This window comes from Panthera onca, chromosome A3 (assembly GCF_046562875.1).
Source record: "Panthera onca isolate mPanOnc1 chromosome A3, mPanOnc1 haplotype 2, whole genome shotgun sequence".
Taxonomy (NCBI): domain Eukaryota; kingdom Metazoa; phylum Chordata; class Mammalia; order Carnivora; family Felidae; genus Panthera; species Panthera onca.
The window spans coordinates 89,940,122-89,959,907 of NC_138341.1; the positions used below are offsets into that span (position 1 = coordinate 89,940,122).

General features: G+C 39.5%; 1 pseudogene; it reads right to left on the minus strand.

Moving 5' to 3' along the window:
• Window positions 1–8,722: 8,722 nt before the first annotated feature.
• Window positions 8,723–18,164, minus strand: LOC132672132 (high affinity copper uptake protein 1 pseudogene; annotated as a pseudogene).
• Between the last annotated feature and the right edge of the window lie 1,622 nt (window positions 18,165–19,786).

The following is a 19,786-nucleotide window of genomic DNA, read 5'->3' on the forward strand; positions in this document are numbered from 1 at the left end:
TTGAAACAGGTTTTTCTTTAACCAATTTCTAGTTTGATTCTATTATAGTTAGAGTATATACTTTTTATAATTTCAATTTTTTATGGTTTTTAAAATTTTATTTATTTTTGAGAAAAGCATGAATGAGCAAGGAGCAGAGAGACAGGGAGAGAGAGAGTGCAGAGCTCAGAGTGGCGCTTGAGCTCACCCAAAGTGGGATTCAAGCTCACCTGATGCTGGGCTTGGACTCACAAACCATGAGATCATGACCTAATCCAAAGTCCAATGTTCAACTGACTGAGCCACCCATGTGCCCCTATTATTTCAATTTTTTTTTAATTGTGTTAAGGCTTGTTTTATGGCCAGGAATATGGTTTATCTCACAGAATATTCCAAAGACACTTGGAAAAATAAACATGTAGAGTAACATCTGGACAAAATGCATAGATACCTTTTGCTTTGCAACTCCCCACTAAGTGCAACTATGAGCACTGGAAATAATGCAAGAGGATATAATGCAAAGGAGAACCCTGAGTGGTAGAAAGAGGAAACTGAACTGGTTTGGAATCCCAAAACTGGAAGAACAAGACAGCAGGATGGCATCTTACAACCCCACATCCAACAGAAGAAGGCAAGCAAGACTCAATATATCCTGACCCAAATCTAGCCACAGAAGGTGGCCAGGAAGTTTCATTGCTCCACTGTAATCAAAATGGAGTCCTACTGATGACATGAGGTAAGACTGGCAGCATCAGCAAGGGGAATTGATTCGTAGCTCTTCTGACAGGGACCAGAGGAGGCATTCTGCTTCCCTACTATGAGACACTGGGCACTCAAGATGCACCACTATAGGGAATCCCACTACAAAAATGGCCCAACCCAGGAAGTGCTCTTCATCTCTTTGGGCCAGAAGCTCCCTTCCCCCACATAAGGGTAACAGCCTAAAGTGCCTTCAATTTGGAGTGTAAAGACATGACTTAAGTCTTACCCCTGAGAACTGTGTATTGTCTTTGTTTATTCACTTGGAAGATGGAAATCAAACCACCTATATGAGAATGAAATTGGATGGTGCAAATAGAGATACTCCCACAACAGTGGTATAAATTGGTTATAAGTTCACATTCCTCCATGTCTCAGCTCACCTTCAGTATTCTCCAGGCTCACACAGTCAGTATAAGAACAAGTGCAAATAACTGAAGTCTCCTATCACAAATAGGTTTTATCATTCACTGAGAGATAAGATATAAAAACATATTTGCTGAAAGAACAGATAGAAAATGGTAGGCCAAAACAAAAGTAACTGGAGTTTTAAATTCTCAGCATGAGGGTAAATTTCCCCCCTACTAAAAATGTCTTAGTATTCTTTAGGAAGTAAGAATAGTGTAGATAGAACAACATGACTCCAAGGTCCAAATTCAAATGAGACACAACCCAAACAGGAACAAGTTTACCAACAAGTGACTACACATACCATTCTTTCATTATGCCCAGTTTCCTTTTCTGTGAAGTGGGAAAGGTAATCCTACTCCACAGGGTTGGGGCAAAGCTCCAGAGAGATGACATCAGTGAAATATTCAGTAGAGATTAAGTGACAAGGTTTTGTCTTCTGTATAGGAACTCTCCTCTTCCTCACTGGACTCCAGTAGAGATTCTTCACAAGACTTAAAAGTACTTAAGTACAGCTAGAGTTGCAACAACCCCTAACAACTCAGGGACCATGCCTCCAGACACAGATATGTATTTGTGGATAAATTTTCTCTCTGGCTGGGCCAACTATGTCTGATACTCCCCTAAGTACACTGAAAGTGGCAATACTTCCACGTTTGAGAGCCCATCCTCTCCTGGGACAGCTTGTAGGAGGTTCAGGGACCTCTGGAAATAGTTTACTGGACAAAATTATCTACAGTCACATACACTTTGAAAGGCTTGGTACTAGCCCTGGAAAAACAATTGAATCATTGGAGGACATCAAACAGTGGAGATAACTATATTAAACACCTGAATTTAAACACCACATAAAATAATTGTGATTTTGCATTTAGAATACATATGTATATAATTACACATAATAAGTAACCATGGACCTGACTTTGTTTTATTAAGAATAACTTATATGCTTTTTGCTATTTATGGAAATACAAGGTGGATTAGGCCCTTTTTTCCAGAGTGAGGTGTAACAAAACCTTCTTGGTTCTGACAAAGGTTACCCCTTACTCAGCAAGGTAAATTTGCATGGGGACTAAAAGTCCTATAGGAAAAAAAACTATTAAGGACCCTAGACTTTTCTAGTTTGAGACCTGAGGAAAACACATTTGATGGTTTGGGATTGGCACCAAATTTAATCATAGGAAATTACAATAGGCTACCCTCAGGTAACATAATTTGAAGGAAGGGGAGTCCAACATGGTGACCTCTGTCTGAACCCTGGAATCCAAGTGTGCTTGGTAATGTGGTTAGTTCTGACATTTCCTGTTTTCACGGACTGAGGAAGGGCTGCAATTTTACTCTACATGCAAGTTAGCAAGTTAGCCTGCCAGTTTCATAGATTTGAGCAGAAGACATGATGCCTAAGGTGTCACACCATGCCAGGCAGCATAAACTTCATGTACACATCAGTTCTCCTGCCCCCAAGGTACACACAGGAGCAGTTAGGAGTTGGGCGCAGATGAATGCTGCACATGCACTGGGTCTGTATCAGAGCTGAGAATAATGAGCTTGGGAAAACCTAATTTGTAATGGGGACTCCTAGAAATCCTGCCCAAACTTTTCTGTCAAGAGAGCTATTATTTTCATTGTACTGGTCATGCAATTAATCTACCCTCTGCTCAGGAGAGTGACAGTATATCTTCCAAGACTGCTTGCTATACTAATATCCTTGTAAATATAGTACAAAACAAAAACTGATATAAGACATTCAGAAACACTTTGGAGAATTGTCTCCCAATACTGCCATGACATCTTTCATCAAAGAACTTGACCTCTCCCAGCAAAAATCCTCCCCTTGATTTTAGAACATTATTTCAAAACTAATTTCCTCCAGGAGTTTTTCTCTCACCTTTCCAACACTTGATCCTTGGTTATACTCCTCTATTGCTGTAATCCAAACACACTGTATTTTTCCACCATGACTAAGCACTTTCTATATGAATTTCTTATTGTAGGAATGCCTTCCAACCACAAATGACAGTAGCAGCAGGTCTATCATGTTTGCTGTTTACATTAAGCATTAATCACTGTGCTAGGTTTACTGTAGGAGCTCCTTGTATATTTATTAGTTGTATATATAAATTTTGACACCCTTATAGCTTTATCACTTATGCAATCATGCTCCTGATTAAATCTCTGGTACTAGTTTCCTACTAGGTGTGTCATTGTTTAGCAAACTTGACAGTATACCTTAAAATGGTGACTGTGTGTTCTCTGCCTAAAAATCCCAAGCATGGGAGAGAGGAGTTAAAATGTCGGAGACTAGGGGGACACAGGGCTTTCCTCATCACTCAAACGCAGGTGTATTGAGGTCAGGTCACTGGGAACACCCAGGAAATTGATCTGTGGAGCAGCAGAAGGATCTCCACGGTGGGAGGGAGACAACTTGCCAGGTGCAAGGTGCGTGGCTGTAAATTGGGGGAGAGAAAACAACAGTGCCATGGAAGGGAGGAAATCCTTTCTGTGGAGAGACAAAAGGGAGAGAAAGAGAAAGGGGTTGAGAAAGTGTGGCAAGTTAGCACGTGAGGAAAACCTCTCTGGACCACAGACTGGGGAGCTAGAAGTAGAGTATTCCAGTTCTTTTTTGCAACCAGCTTTTGGAGCTCAGACCCTGAGGTTTGGGGAGTGCATGACTTTCTCTGCAGCAGAGCTGTGGCATTCTCTCCTGGAGAGGAGAGAGCTGGCCCCAGAGTGCATAATGCGGTGTAGAGATCTCTGGGTGCCCTGGGAAAGAACAGTCCCTTTCCTGGAATACTTTTGGAAGAAGGTTTATTGCCACTCCAAGGACAAAAGACCCTGCAGGTGGTCAAAGATCTTTCATCAGTGGAGAGGCTCTACTCCAGAGGAAGAGAGCAGATCTGAACCATGCCATGTCCTTTAAGACACTGGGTTTTGAATCCCAGACACATGCCAAAGAAAAAACACAGGAAAGTTGTGGCGCAGGGCAAGCTCACTGCCCTCAGTATTCTGTGAGGGCTGCCTGAACAGCAGGGTTGAGATCCCCAGTCCAGGAATGAAAGAGTAGGATGGCACCATTTTCCCCCGAACACCAACAAGGTGGGACTTCAGAGAGTAACACAGCAGCCCTCTATCGAGGCAGGACCCTTTCACACCAAACCCTGCCTGGCAGTGGCTTGTTTATTGGGGCAAGAGTGACTCTGAGCCAATATAGCTGGCCTCTGCTCCAGACCAGCACAACCAGGATCTCCTAGGCACCAACACATAACTTTTTTTTCTTTTTTTTCCTCCTTCTCTTTTTTATTTTGGAATCAGACTCATAGTATCTTGCATTATTTTTCGTTTCCTTTTCTCTCTCTCCTTTTTTTTTTTTTTTTTTTTTGATCAGGATTTTTTATTCTTTTCTTTTTCTTTCTTTCTTCTTTTATTCTGCTTTCTCCCCTTTCTTTTTCTGCAGATTCACTCTTACAGTTTTTTTTATTCTCTGTTTTGTTTTTGTTTTTGTTCCCTTTCCCTTTCTCTTTTCTGGGGGTCAGGTTTCCTCTCCCCTTTTTCTCCATGGTTACTTCAACAAATCAAAGTACTCTTAGTTAAAGGTCCAAATACTCCACCACTGCAGCAAAGAGGAGCTCTGCAGAGGACTGACCAATAGGGGAGATAAGCCAAAACACAACAGCAGAGTGCACACAACATACAGCAGAAACACTTCCTGGAGTGCCAAGCCCTGGACAGTGTATGACCCCTTCTTAATGTAGTAGTACCCTCAGGTGCAGGAAACATAACAAGCTCTTAAAACACTCAAAAGACAGGCATCTGGGTGGCTCAGTCGGTTAAGCATCCAACTTCAGCTCATGTCATGATCTTGCAGCTCATGGATTCGAGCCCTGTGTCAGGCTCTGTAGCCACACAATGAAGAAAAAGTTCTCAGACACTTAGACTGAGCAGATGTGCAGGGTTGCCTCTGCCAGCAAAAACAGCAGCAGCAGCAGCAAAATGTACATAGTCTTCATTTCATATTTGCCAGGTATAAACATCAAAGAATGTCAAAGTATTGGAGGAAAACACAAAGAATCTCCAGACATAAACCAAACACACATCTGGTGTTTATGTGAAAGCATTCAGAAAAGAAGTGCACTTCCAGACAATTACAATGGGTCCCTAACTGGCTTCTGGGGGATCATGGAGCTCTGTTCTCATAATGCTATCATGTTTGACAGCTTTCAGACCAGAACATCCCTGACATTTCAGCAATTGCCCCACTCACTTTCCCAGGGCTTACAATACACTCTCTAAAAATAACTCCAAAGGGCTCTGTGCTGACAGCTCAGAGCCTGGAGCCGGCTTCGGATTCTGTGTCTCCCTCTCTCTCTCTGCCCCTCCCCCTGTTCACGCTCAATCTCTCAAAAATAAATAAATATTTTTTAAAAATTAAAACACCCAAAAGACAGAAACTTAGCCAAAATGACAAAATGGGGGAATTCTTCTCAAAAGAAAGGTCAGGAAGAAATCACAGCCAGGGACTTGCTCAAAACAGATATAAGCAATATATCTGAACAAGAATTTAGAATAACAGTCATAAAACTACTACTAGCTGGCTTGATAAAAGCATAGGAGACACCAGAGAAACCCTTCCTGCAGAGATCCAAGACCTAAGAACTAGTCAGGCTGAATTTTAAAATGCTATGAGATGCAACTGAGATGCAAAATAAACTGGGAATAGTGACAGTGAGAACTGAAAAAGCAAAACAAGAATAAGAAGAGTGAGCAAAGGGGGCAGAATGTTATTTGAACAAATTATATCTGAGAACTTCCCTAATCTGGGGAAGGAAACAGGCATCCAAATCCAAAAGGCACAGAAAACTCCCTTCAAAATCAATAAAAACAGGTCAACACCATGACATATCATAATGAAACTTGCAAAATAGAAAGATAAAGAGAGAATTCTGAAAGCAGCTAGGGACAAAATGTCCTTAATCTACAAGGGCAGACACATAAGGTTAGTAGCAGACTTGTCCATTGAAACCTGGCAGATGAGAAGGGAGTGGCAGAAACTATTAAATGTGCTGAATAGGAAAAATATGTAGTTAAGAATCCTTTATCCAGCAAGGCTGTCATTCAGAATAGAAGAGATAAACACTTTCCCAGACTAACAAAATCTAAAGGAGTTTGGAACCACCAAACCAGCCCTGCAAGAAATTTTAAGGGGGACTCTCTGAGTGGAGAAGAAAAAAGACTAAATCAACAGGACTACAAAGGACCAGAGAATATCACCAGAAATACCAACTCTACAGATAACACAATGGCACTAAATCCATATCTTTCAATAATAACTCTGAATGTCAATGGACTGAATGCTCCAATCAAAAGACAAAGGGTATCAAAATGGATTTCAAAACATAATATTTATCTATAAGTTGCCTACAAGAGACTCATTTTAAACCTAAAGACACTTGCAGATTGAAAGTGAGGGGAGGGAGGGGAGGAGTTAAGATGGCAGAGCATCATGGAGACCCTGAGCTTGTCTCGTCTCTGAAACGCAGCTAGATCAGCACCAAACCATTTTGAACACCTAGGAAATTGATCTGAGGATTGGCACAAAAATCTGCATAACTTGAGCCACAGAACTCAGCAGGTATGCAGTGCAGAGAGGTGAACTGGTGGAGAGAAAAGCCTTGGAGGGTAGGGAGTCATTTTTGATGAGAGAAGACAGAAAGAGAAAGAGAAAGTGGGAGAGTGCAGCACATTGGGATAGTGCAAGGAAAGCACGCCCCCCTGAAAGTTCCTGGAGAGAAAGAGAAAGAGTGAAAACACTCACAGGGAACTGAACAAGAAATCCATTCCCCAAAACCATTGATGGGGAGAAAGAAGATTTCAATACCACCAGGATTCCATAAACAGTGGAGCGCAGAATCTGAAGTTTCAGAGCTCAGTGCCTGGCAGTGTTGTGGGGAGGAAGTAGGGTGAATCCCCACGTGAAGGTAGTAGGGTCTGAGGGATCCGTGTGCCACACGGGGAGAAGCAGTTCCCCTGCTTGAAGTGCATTTGGTAGAGGCCATATGGCCTCCTTGCAGGCAAAGGTCCCAGTGGACCCTGGAGAGCAGCCATGTCTCTTGGTATTAGGACAAAGACACAAGGGTGCTTCAAAACCTGGCACAGGCTATGTGTTGTGATTTGCCATAATCTATGATCATCTGTTGCTACATGACTGCACGAATGTTTTCTAGGGCAAGCCGGCACCCAGCCATTGCTCAGCAAGACCTTCCCCCAGAGAGTGGTCTCAGGTCCAAGCCCCAGGGGTCTCTGAAATGTGGGGTTTTAAAACACAACACCATCTGAGACAAAACTCTGGAGGGAGGTGCTGCCTGGTAGGCGGACAGATTGGACACAGACAGGGTAGAGGCAGGGAGTAGATAGAGGCTCAAGACAAAGGAGGGGTGCTTAATAGCAAGGCTACCAACACTGCTCCACCCCAATAAGCTAACCAGAACCACCTAGTAGAGAATAGAGGCTTAGTTACACCAAGCCCTGCCCAACTGTGCCCTCCAAGCACATCCACCAGAAGAACAGCATGTCACTCCACCCGTTTAGTGTACAGAATATAGAGAGCTTCATAGTTTCAGTTCTGGGAAACTGGAGGTAACTTAATTCCAATTTCATTCTGTTTGCTCATTCACTTATTTGTTCATTTTCTTTGCTTCTGTTTTTGCTTAAATTGTTTTATTTTTTCTTTCTTTTCTTTTTTCCTTGAAGGAGAATAATTTTTTTATTTTTTTTAAATTTTTTATTCTACTTCATTTTCTTTATTCTATTTTATGAAAGAAATTTTTAAATTTTTTCTTACTTTTTCTTCTTCTTTCTTTTCCCTTTTTTCTCTATTCTGTCAATCTTCTTTCTTTTTTTAAGAATATCAATGGTTTTATTTTTAAATATCTATTTCTATTTTCTCAAATTGGTTGTCATCTCTTTTGTTGTTGTTGTTGGACAAGTTCATTCTAATCAAAATGTTAAGTAAGAACACAAGTTAATGAGTCAGCCCCCTAATAATGCACACTTCTGTGAGCTCCAGCTCTGTATTTAGTCTCAAACCACCCTTCTGCACACTGCAAAGATTTTGGTGCAACACATCACACCAAGGGAAAGGCACAATGTATCTCACACTTATCAAATCCAAAGACGGGAAGTCACTCTCAAATGTTAAGTTTGGGTTCTGGGTTTATTTGGGTAAGAATTTCCCTCAGCTCCCATCAATCCTAGCTGAAGTGAATCTCTTTCCATCACCAACCCAGGAGAAACCCACCAAATTCACATATTATCTGTTAACAAAATAAAAACAGGAGACTAAAAAATGAAGTAGGTTATCAAGTCCTTGAATAGAAAGCTACTTGGCTTGGACAAGAACATATAACTTGGATCTAAGATGATGATGAGGGAGGAGAGTTCTGAGGGAATCTTGTCTGAGGAAGTCTCAAGTCATTAGGAAAAAAAAAACAAAAAACCAGGGAGGTTATCACCGTAGCTCAGAGACCAAAAGCTAAGTTTCTATTGAGCAGGTCTGTGTGCGCGCGTGTGTGTGTAAGGAAATAAGTAGCAAGAAGGGAAGATTGGAGTAGGAATCCTGTCTTTCAGTCTTGAACTACTTCCCACTGCAATCAATAAGGCTGCACCATGGAGTTTAACATTAATGGCAATGCTCTATCATGTCCACCACCATTGCCTTCTTCCAGCTGAAGAGAAGTTATCCTGTGCCGGCCCCTGCTGCTACTGCAATGCAGAGGTATCCATTGTAGGTCATGAAGATAAGCATGAGGAAGTAGCTGATGACCACGTGGATGACATGCAGCACTGTTTGCAGGAGACAAGGAAAGCTCAGCATCTGCTGCCCAACAGTCTGTGTGTCCCCATAAGGATGTCTCCTTTTGGTCCTGGTACAGGCATGGAATTGTAGCAGATGCTGACTTGTGACTTATGCAGCAGTCTTTCTCAGGCTATCTTGAGTCCTTCATAGAACATTGCTAGTAAAAACACTGCCAAGAAAGCTCCCACCATTTCTCAAGCTGTATTGACCACCAACCAGAAAACAGTAGTTCCACATTCTTAAAGCCAAAGTAGGTCATAGGCATCATCATGTTGCCTATTCCCCCACCATGAGAGTAGTGGGCTGAAGTGGTCAGGTGGTGGTGGTGAGAAGGCACTGTTGTACTGTTGTTCAGCCATATGGCTTGTCCCCTTATGGTGGGAATGGTCCACGTTTCCAGGAAAAGTTGAAGGTCAGCAGAAGATTCTTCTAGATCCAGTCCTGCCACCAGCACCTCCCTCTTAGAACTTTAATGCATCACCACACCTATCAAGCTTCTTTCAGCAAGCAGACAGAAACACACATGGGATCTATCTTTTTTTATTTGATTTTTTGTTTTGTTTTTAATTTCTTAATTTCTTTTTTTTAATTTTTAATTTTTTAATTTAATTTTTAATTTCTTTAATTTCTTTTTTATTTTATTAATTTTTATCCTCTTCCAAACTGGCAAAATAAAGGAATTCACCCCAAGGAAAGAATAGGAAGAAGTGACAGGGACTTAATCAACACAGATAAGTAAGATGTCTGAACTAGAATTTAGAACCAATATAATGAGACTACTGGCTAGGGTTAAAAAAGCATAGAAGACACCAGAGAATCCCATTGTGCAAGATAAAAGAAATACAATCTAGTTAGGCCAAAATTAAACATGCTATAACTAAGAAGCAATCCTGAATGGATGCCACGATAGGTAGGATGGACAAAGCAGAGCGGTGAATCAGCAACTAGAGAAGATAAAATTATGGAGAATAATGAAGCAGAAAAAAAGAAGGAAACAAAGGCAAAAGAACATGATACAAGACCTAGAGAACACTCTGACTTATTAAAAAGGATTCACATCCAAATCCTAGGAGTCCAGAAGATGAAGAGAGAGAAAAAGGGGCAGAAGGTTGATGTGAGCAAATCATACCAGAAAACTTTCCTAATTTGGGGAAGGACACAGACATCGAAATCCAAAAGCCACAGAGAATTCCAAATAGATTCAACAAAAACCAAACATCACCATGGCATATGATAGTCAAACTCACAAAATACACAGACAAGGAAATTATGAAAGCAGGAAGGGAAAAACATCCTTAACCTATAAGGGAAGACAGATCAGCATCAGACCTATCCACAGAAACTTGGCAGTCCAGAAAGTGGTGGCAGGATATATTCAGAAAAATATGCAGCCAAGAATTCTTTATCTAGCAAGGGTGTCATTCAAAATAGAGGGGAGGGATAAAGATTTTCCCAGACAAACAAGAACTTAAGGGGTTCGTGACCACTAAACAGGTCCTGCAAGAAATTTTAAGGGGCATTCTTTGAGTGGACAAAAGACAAAACAAAACAAACAAACAAAAAAACCCAAAAGCAACAAACAATACAAAGGACCAGGGAACATCACAAGAAATACCAACTCCACAGGCAACACACTGGAACCAAATTCATATCTTTCAGTACTCACTCTAAATGTAAACGGACTAAGTGATCCAATCAAAAAACATAGGGCTCAGAATGGATAACAAAACAAGCCCCATATAAATGCTGCTTACAAGAGACACATTTTAGACCTAAAGAAACTTGTAGATTTAAAGTAAAGGGATGGAACATGTTAATGGTCTTCAAGAGAAATCTGGAGTAGCCATACTTAGACAAAATAATTTTAAAATAAAGACTGTAACAAGAAATGAAGAAGGGCATTGTATCATAATTAAGGGGTCTATCCACCTTAATTATGAATATCTAACAATTATAAATATTTATGCACAAATGTGGAAAACAAGCAAATATATAAATCAATTAATCATAGATATAAAGAAACTCTTTGATAATAATACCATAAGAGAAGGGGACATCAACATCCCCCTTACAGCAACGGACATATCAATAAGCAGAAAATCAACAAGGAAACAACGGCTTTGAATGACACACTGGGCCAGAAGGATTTAACAGATATATTTAGAACATTTCATTCTAAAGAAGCAGAATATACATATTTCTTGACTGCACATGGAACATTCTCCAGAGTAGATCACATACTGGGTCACAAATCAGCCTTCAATAAGTATAAAAAGATTGAGATCACATCTTGCATATTTTCAGACCACTATAAAACTCAAAATCAACCACAAGAAAAAATTTGTAAAGACCATGAATACTTGGAGATTAAAGAACATCTTACTAAAGAATGAATGGGTTAACCAAGAAATTAAAAAGGAAAATTAAAAAGTACATGGAAGCCAATGAAAATGAAAACACAAAAGTCCAAAACCTCTGGGATGCAGCAAAGGTGGTCAAAAGAGGGAAGTACCTAGCAATCCAAGTCTTCCTAAAGAAAGATAGGTCTCAAATACACAACCTAATCTTACACCTAAAAGAGCTGGAAAAAGAACAGCAAAGAAAGCACAAAACCAGCAGAAGATAGGAAATAATAAAGACCAGAGCAGAAATCAATGATAGTGAAATTTAAAAAAAGTAGAACAGATCAATGAAATCAGTTTTTTTGTCAAAGAACAAAATTGATAAACCCCTAGTCAGATTGATCAAAAAGAAAAAGGAAAGGACCCGAATAAATAAAATCAAGAATGAAAGAGGAGAGACCACAACCAACACTGCAGAAATAGAAACAATAATAAGAGAATATTATTAGCAATTATATGCCAATAAATTGGGCAATCTGGAAGAAATAGACAAATTCCTAGACACTCACACAATACCAAAACTCAAACAGAAAGAAACAGAAAATGTGAATAGGCCCATAACCAGCAAAGAAACTAAGTCAGTTATCAAAAATCTCCCAACAAATAAGAGTTCTGGGATAGACGGCTTCTTCCAAAAAATAGAAATAAAAGGAAAACTTCCAAACTTATTCTCTAAAGTCAGCATTACCTTGATTCCAAAACCATGCAAAGACCCCACTAAAAAGGAAAATTAGAGGCCAATATCCCTGATGAAGCTAAGTGCAAAAATTCTCAAGATATTAGCAAATTGAATTCAACAGTACATTAAAACAATTATTCGCCATGATCAAGTGAGATTAATTCCTGGGATGTAGGGCTGGTTCACTATTCACAAATCAATCAATGTGATTGATAATTGATAACAAAAGAAAGGATAAGAACCATACAAAGTATTTGACAAAATACAGCATCCTTTCTTGATAAAAACCCTCAAGAAAGTGGGGATATACCTCAACATCATAAAAGCCATGTATGAAAGGCCTGAAGCTAATATCACCCTCAATGGGGAAAAACCAAGAGCTTTCCCCTAAGTTCACAAACACGACAGAGAAGTCCACTCTCACCACTGTCCTAGCCTCAGCAATCAGACAACAAAAAGAAATAAAAGGCATACAAACTGACAAAGAAAAAGTCAAACTTTCACTCTTTGCAGATGTCATGATATTCTACGTGGCAAAACCAAAAGACTCTGCCAAAAAAACTGCTTAGGACTGATACATGAATTCATCAAAGTTTCAGGATATAAAATCAACGTATTGAAATAGGTTGCATTTCTATACACCAATAATGAAGCAGCAGAAAGAGAAATCAAGGAATCTATCCGTTTTACAATTGCACCATAACCATAAGTAACCTAGGGGGGAAAAATAACCAAAGAGGTAAAAGATCTGTATGCTGAGAACTATAGAAAGCTTATGAAAGAAATTGAAGAAGACACAATGAAATGGAAAAACATCCCATGTTCATGAGTTGGGAGAACAATGTTAAAATGTCTCTATTACTCAAAGTAATCTACACATTCAGTGCAATCCCTATCAAAATAACACCAACATTCTTCACAGAGCTAGGAAAAAACAATTATAAAATCTTTATGTAACCAGAAAAGACCCTAAAAAGCCAAAGCAATCCTGAAAAAGAAAACTAAAGCTGAAGGCATCACAATTCAGACTTCATGGTGTACTACAAAGCTGTAATCATCAAGACAGTATGGTATTGGCACAAAAACAGATACATAGATCAATGGAACAGAATAGAGAACCCAGAAGTAGACCCAAAGTGTATGGCCAACTAATCTTTGACAAAACAGGAAAGAGTACCCAATGGAAAAAAGTCTCTCCAGCAAATGGTGCTGGGAAAACTGGACAGTGGCATGCAGAAAAATAAAACGGGATGACTTCTTATACCAGGCACAGAAATAAATTCAAAATGGATGAAAGACCTAAATGTGAGAGCAGGAAACCATCAAAATCCTAGAGGAGAAAGAGGCAGCAACCTCTTTGACTTCAGTCACAGAAACATCTTACTAGACATGTCTCCAGAGACAAGTGAAATAAAAGCAAAAATGAGGGGTGCCTGGGTGACTCAGTCAGTTAAACATCCGACTCTTGATTTTGGCTCATGTCATGATCTTATGGTTTGTGAGTTCAAGCCCCGCATCAAGCTCTGTGCTGGCAGCATGAAGCTTGCTTGGTATTCTCTGTCCCCACCCCACCCCCCCCGCCCTTACACTGCTCATTCTTTCTCTCTCCCTCTCTCTCAAAATAAATAAACATTTTTAAGACCCAAATATTTTTTTTAAAAAAATGAACTATTGAGACTTCACCAAATTAAAAACTTCTGCACAATGAAGGAAACAATCAGCAAAACTAGAAGACAACCAACAGAATGGGAAAAGATATTTTCAAATAACAAACATATCAAATAAAGGGGTAGTATCCAAAATCTATAAAGAATTTATCAAACTCAATACCCAAAAAACAAATAATCCAGTGAAGAAATGAGCAGAAGACATGAATAGACACTTTTCCAAAGAAGATATCCAGATGGCTAACACACATGTAAAGATTACCAAAATCATTCATTGTCAGGAAAATACAAATCAATATCACAATGTGATACAACATCACACCTGTCACAATGGCTGAAGTTAACAAGTCAGGAAACAACTGATGTTGACAAAAAGGTGCAGAGAAATGGAAACCCTTTTGCAGTGTTGGTGGGAATGCAAACTGGTTAGGCTACTCTAGAAAATAGTATGGAGGTTTCTCAAAAAATTAAAAATAGAACTACCCTACGACCCAACAATTTCACTACTAGGTATTTATCCAAAGGATCCAAATATACTGATTCAAAGGGGCACATGCACCCCAATGTTTATAGCAGCACTTTTGACAATAGCCAAAGTATGGAAAGAGCCCAAATGTCCATCGACTGATGAATGGATAAAGATGTGGTATATATCTGTGGTATATATACAATGGAATATTACTCAGTGATCAAAAAGAATGAAATCTTGCCATTTGCAACAACATGGATGGAACTAGAGTGTATTACGCTAAGCAAAATAAGTCAGTCAGAGAAAGACAAATATCATATGATTTCACTCATATGTGGAATTTAAGAAACACAACAGATGAATATAGGGGAAGGGAAGGAAAAACAAGATAAAAACAGAGGAAGGAAAACCATAAGAGATTCTTAAATACAGAAAAAAAATTGAGGGTTGCTGGAGGGGAGGTAGTGGGGGGATGGGCTAAATAGGTGACAGGCATTAAAGAGGGCACTTGTAAGGATAAGCACTGGGTGTTATATGTAAACAATTGAAAAGAGACAGATCCTACAGGTGTGGTGATGAAAAGAATTACCAAGCAGGGGGCTAAGACTCTCCAGGAGCCAAAGCACTGGTCTCCTGGCTCAAGCCTCTTTTATTTTTGCAATTTGATAATGGCAAGAACATACAACATAGCATTTGGCATCTTGACAGGTTATGCACCTGCAGTGTATTCCACGCTGGGTCATGAGTGCATTTGGCGCCAGACAAAACATTCTTATCCCAGGCCTGGCACCGGTATGATGTCCTTCTGGAGAGAACATGCAGTCCCAGTGACCTTCCGCCAGGGAATAGAATGGCTTTCAGTTCCTTGCTACTCCATCCCTTTCCTTCAGGACATTCTTACAGTGCCTCTGGCTTCTTGTTCTCCAACAAGTGGTGAATCACTGGGTTCTTCTCCTGAAACCAATACTAGATTGTATATTAACTAACTTGAATTTTAATTAATTAATTAATCATAAACATGGTCGCATATACCACACAAAGCAAGAAATATAGAGACACTGGGCCATAATCAATTTTCATTAATAGTAAGTAATGAGTAGTCTGTCTCCTCCTGGAGCTCCATCTTCCCTGAACTATAATCTTATCTGCTCTCTTCCATATTTTCACATTCCTTGGGGTCACCCTCTAGAGATAGTACAAGACAGGAAAAGAGAACAATACTGAATACTCCTCTATACTTCTGTTTGCGCCTATAATGCCTCAGCCTGTGCTAGGCAATAGCCCAATTTGTATGATTGTACAATATTGTACAAATATTAGATTATTTGTACAATAAAGGGGCAGTCTGGGAGTGACCATTGTTCCTACTCAACATTCTCTTCTCAAATCTAAGGTGACTCCAAAGGTAAACAATTAAACAACTGGACATGTGAGAAATGGAAGTAGAGGGAAAACATCTTTCTGTTATATTGGGGGGGTTTTGTTCAAAAATCTTCATTTTATTTTTTAAGTTTATTTGTTTATTTATGTAAGTAATTTCTATACCCAATGTGGAGTTTGAACTCATGACCTGAGATCAAGAGCTGCATGCTCTTCCAACTAAGCCACCCAGACACCTCAAAATCTCCATTTTAAAGGGGAGGAAATTTAGGCCAAAGAGAAGAAAGACTGCATACAAGGTCTAGTTCAATGTACTGAGACCTCTGATTCTGGCTAAGTGATCACCAGCACTGGGCTAGCCCATCTATCATAAGCAATTAGAAAAGTGATGAAATATATGGAACACATGTTTTCAGAAACTGGAAAACAGGCAGAAAAGACTGTGATCCCTGAGTGTAGAGAAATAAAGAAGGTGAGTTGCTGTGATGGTTAAAATAGGTCCACAGACTCCCTAATGATCTCCTCAAGAGGCAGAGCCTAACTCCCGTACTTTTGCTGTGAGCTGGACTTAGTGATTTGCATCTAGCAAATAGAAAAAAGCACACAATAACATGCAACTTTGGAGAATAGGTCATAAAAGGCACAGGAGTTTTCTCCTTGCTATCTTTCTTGGACCACTAACCCTGGTGGATGCCTGGCACCAAAATTGTGAGGACACTCATGCAGATTTATGCAGAAGACCATGAGGAACTGAGGACTCCTGTTTTCAACCAGCACTAATGTACTGGACAAATGAGTAACACTCACTTTGGAAGCAGATCCTCTAGCACCTGTCAAGACTTCAGATGATGACTTGACCACATCATGAGAGACCCTGAGCCAGAGTCACACAGCTAATCTCTGGGATTCCTGTCCCATAAAAACTGGGAGACCATAAATGTTTATTATGTTGATACATTCTGAGGTAGATTATTAAGTAGCATTACATAATTAATATAAGTTTTAGTACCTGTAAGTGGAACGTTATGACAAAAATAAGGCAGTCGAAGAAAGCTAGGTTTTGAGAAAGGTGTTAGTGAAAGCTTAAAATGTCATGACTATTCATTAATACTGTGAGTTGAGGACTGACAGGATAGAATAATCTTACTACACATTAGAGGAAAGGATATCTTTGCTATGCAGTCAAAAGTTTAGCAATTCTGCTACCTACAGTAATGTGTAAAGTTCAAAATGAGATGAAATATTGAGTGATCTAGCTAAGATTTCCAGAAAGTGTTGGGAGTGTCGCCTAGCTTATCCTTGCTGCTTATACTAAAATACAGAAAGAAGAAAGATAGTTAGAAAGACTATTAAACAAAAGGGACAGGACTTGATGCCTTGGGAAATTCCCAGGCTCTCCGGAGAATATACAATGCTAAAATTAAAAAACGGATTCTAGGGCACCTGTCTGGCTCAGTCAGTAAAGTATGTGAATCTTGACCTCAGGGTCATTGATTTTGAGCCCCATATTGGGCATCATAGAGCCTACAAGAATGAATGGATAGATAGATGATAGATAGATAGATAGATAGATAGATAGATAGATAGATAGATTGATTCTAGGCATCTCTCTTCTAAGAACCACGCATTTGTCAGGCCCTTGCATGGACAAGGTTCCTTAGAGCTCCACCTAGTTCCCATGATAACATCTCACAGCAGAACTCCAAGTCAGCAATGGCTAAACCCTAGGTGGTTGTAGCTCCTGCATTAATGTCTAAGCTGTCTGTGAATGACTCATTGTGTTGTTCTTCTACAGATGGTTGTGGGGATCACCTCACTCTCAGAATATGTTCAGGATTTTTTAAATCATCTTACAAAGCAGTCTGGCATTTTTTAAAGTTTTTATATGAATTTTGGTTATTTAACATACAGTGTTATGTTAGTTTCAGCTACAATATAGTGGTTCAACAATTTCATACATCAATCTGTGTTCATCATGACAAATGTGCTCCTTAATCTCCATCACCTATTTAACTATCTCCCCCACCCATCTCCCCTCTGCTAAACATAAGTTTTTTCCGTATAGTTAAGGGTCTCTTTCTTGCGCTCTCTCTCTCTCTCTCTCTCTCTCTCTCTCTCTCTCCTTTGCTCATTTTTTTCCCTTAAATTCCACATATGACTGGAACTATATGGTATTTGTCTTTCTCTGACTGACTTATTTTGCTTAGCATTATACTCTCTAGCTCCACCCATGTCATTACAAATGGCAAGATTTCATTCTTTCTATGGCTAAATAATATCCCACTGGCTATATATCCTACATCTTTTTTTTCAAACTTACATTGTGTCCATTTACTTTTTATTTTTAAAAACATTTTTGAGTACGCTACAATTCCATCAATTCTAATACCTTTGATTTTATTGATTTTTAAAAGCATTTTTGAGTATAGCTGACACACAATGTTACATTAGTTTAAGTTTTACAACAAAGTGATTCAACTTTGTTTAGATCAGTGTAGCTGCCACCTGTCACCGTAAAACATACAACACTATTACAATACCATTGATTTTATTCCCCATACTGTGACATTGTGGCCATTTTAGCATACAACATTCCTGGGTCCACAGTAAATATAATCTTCCAGATTATAACTATAATTAGATTCAAAGTCTTATATTTGTTGCAAAAGAGGTGTTACACACAGCTAGAACAAACAATTCTCCAAATTACATGCAACCAGAAAAGACCCTGAATGGCCAAAGAAATCCTGAAAAAGAAAACCAAACCTGGAGGAATCACAATTCTGGACTTCAAGCTGTATTACAAAGTTGTAATCATCAAGACAGTATGGTACTGGCACAAAAACAGACATATGTTTCAACGGAACAGAATAGAGAACCCAGAAATGCTGAAGTGTATGGCCAACTAATCTTAGGCAAAGCAGGAAAGAGTATCCAGTGGAAAAAAAAAAAAAACAGTCTCTTTAGCAAATGGTGCTGGGAAAACTAGACAGCAATATACAGAAGAATGAAACTGGATCGCTTTCTTACACCATACACAAAATAAACTCAAAATGGATGAAAGACCTAAATGTGAGACCAGGAAACCATCAAAATCCTAGAGGAGAAAGAGGCAGCAACCTGTTTGACTTCAGCCACAGCAACTTCTTATTAGACATCTCTTCAGAGGCAAGGGAAACAAAAGCAAAAATGAACTATTGGGACTTCATCAAGATAAAAAGCTTCTGGGGGGCACCTGGGTGGTTCAGTCAGTTAAGTGTCTGACTTCGGCTCAGGTCATGATCTCGCAGTTTATGAGTTCGAGCCCTGCATTGACCTCTGTGCTAACAGCTCAGAGCCTGGAGCCTGATTCAGATTCTACGTCTCCCTCTCTCTGCCCCTCCCCCCTCTCAAAAATGAATAAACTTAAAAAATTATTTAAAAAAAGATAAAAAGCTTCAGCACAGCAAAGGAAACAATCAACAAAACTAAAAGGCAACAGAATGGAATGGGAGAAGATATTTGCAAATGACATATCAGATAAGGGGTTAGTATTCAAACTCTATAAAGAACTTATCAGGGGCACCTGGGTGGCTCAGTCTGTTAAGCATCCAAGTCTTGATTTTGGCTCAGATCATGATCTCACAATTCGTGAGACTGAGTCCTGCATCAAACTCTGTGCTATCTGCACAGAGCCCGCTTGGGATTCTTTGTCTCCCTCTCTCTCTGCCTCTCTCTCTCTCTCTCTCTCTCTCTCTCTCTCTCTCAAAATAAATAAACTTTAAAAAAAAAAGAAAGAAATTCTCAAACTCAACAAACAAAAAATAAGTAATCCAGTGAAGAAATGGCCAGAAGACATGAATAGACACTTCCAAAGAGGATGTCCAGATGGCTAACAGACACATGAAAATATGTTCAACATCACTCATCATCAGAGAAATACAAATCAAAATCACAATGATATACCCCCTCACACCTGTAAGAATGGCTAAAATTAACAACAAGGAAACAACAGATGTTGGCAAGGATGCAGAGGAAGGGGAACCCTCTTACACTGTTGGTCAGAATGAAAACTGGTGCAGCCACTCTGGAGAACATTATGGAGTTTCCTCAAAAAGCAGAAAATAGGACTACCCTATGGCCCAGAGATTGCACTACTGGGTATTTACCCAAAGGATACAAAAATACTGATTCAAGGTGCACATGCATCCT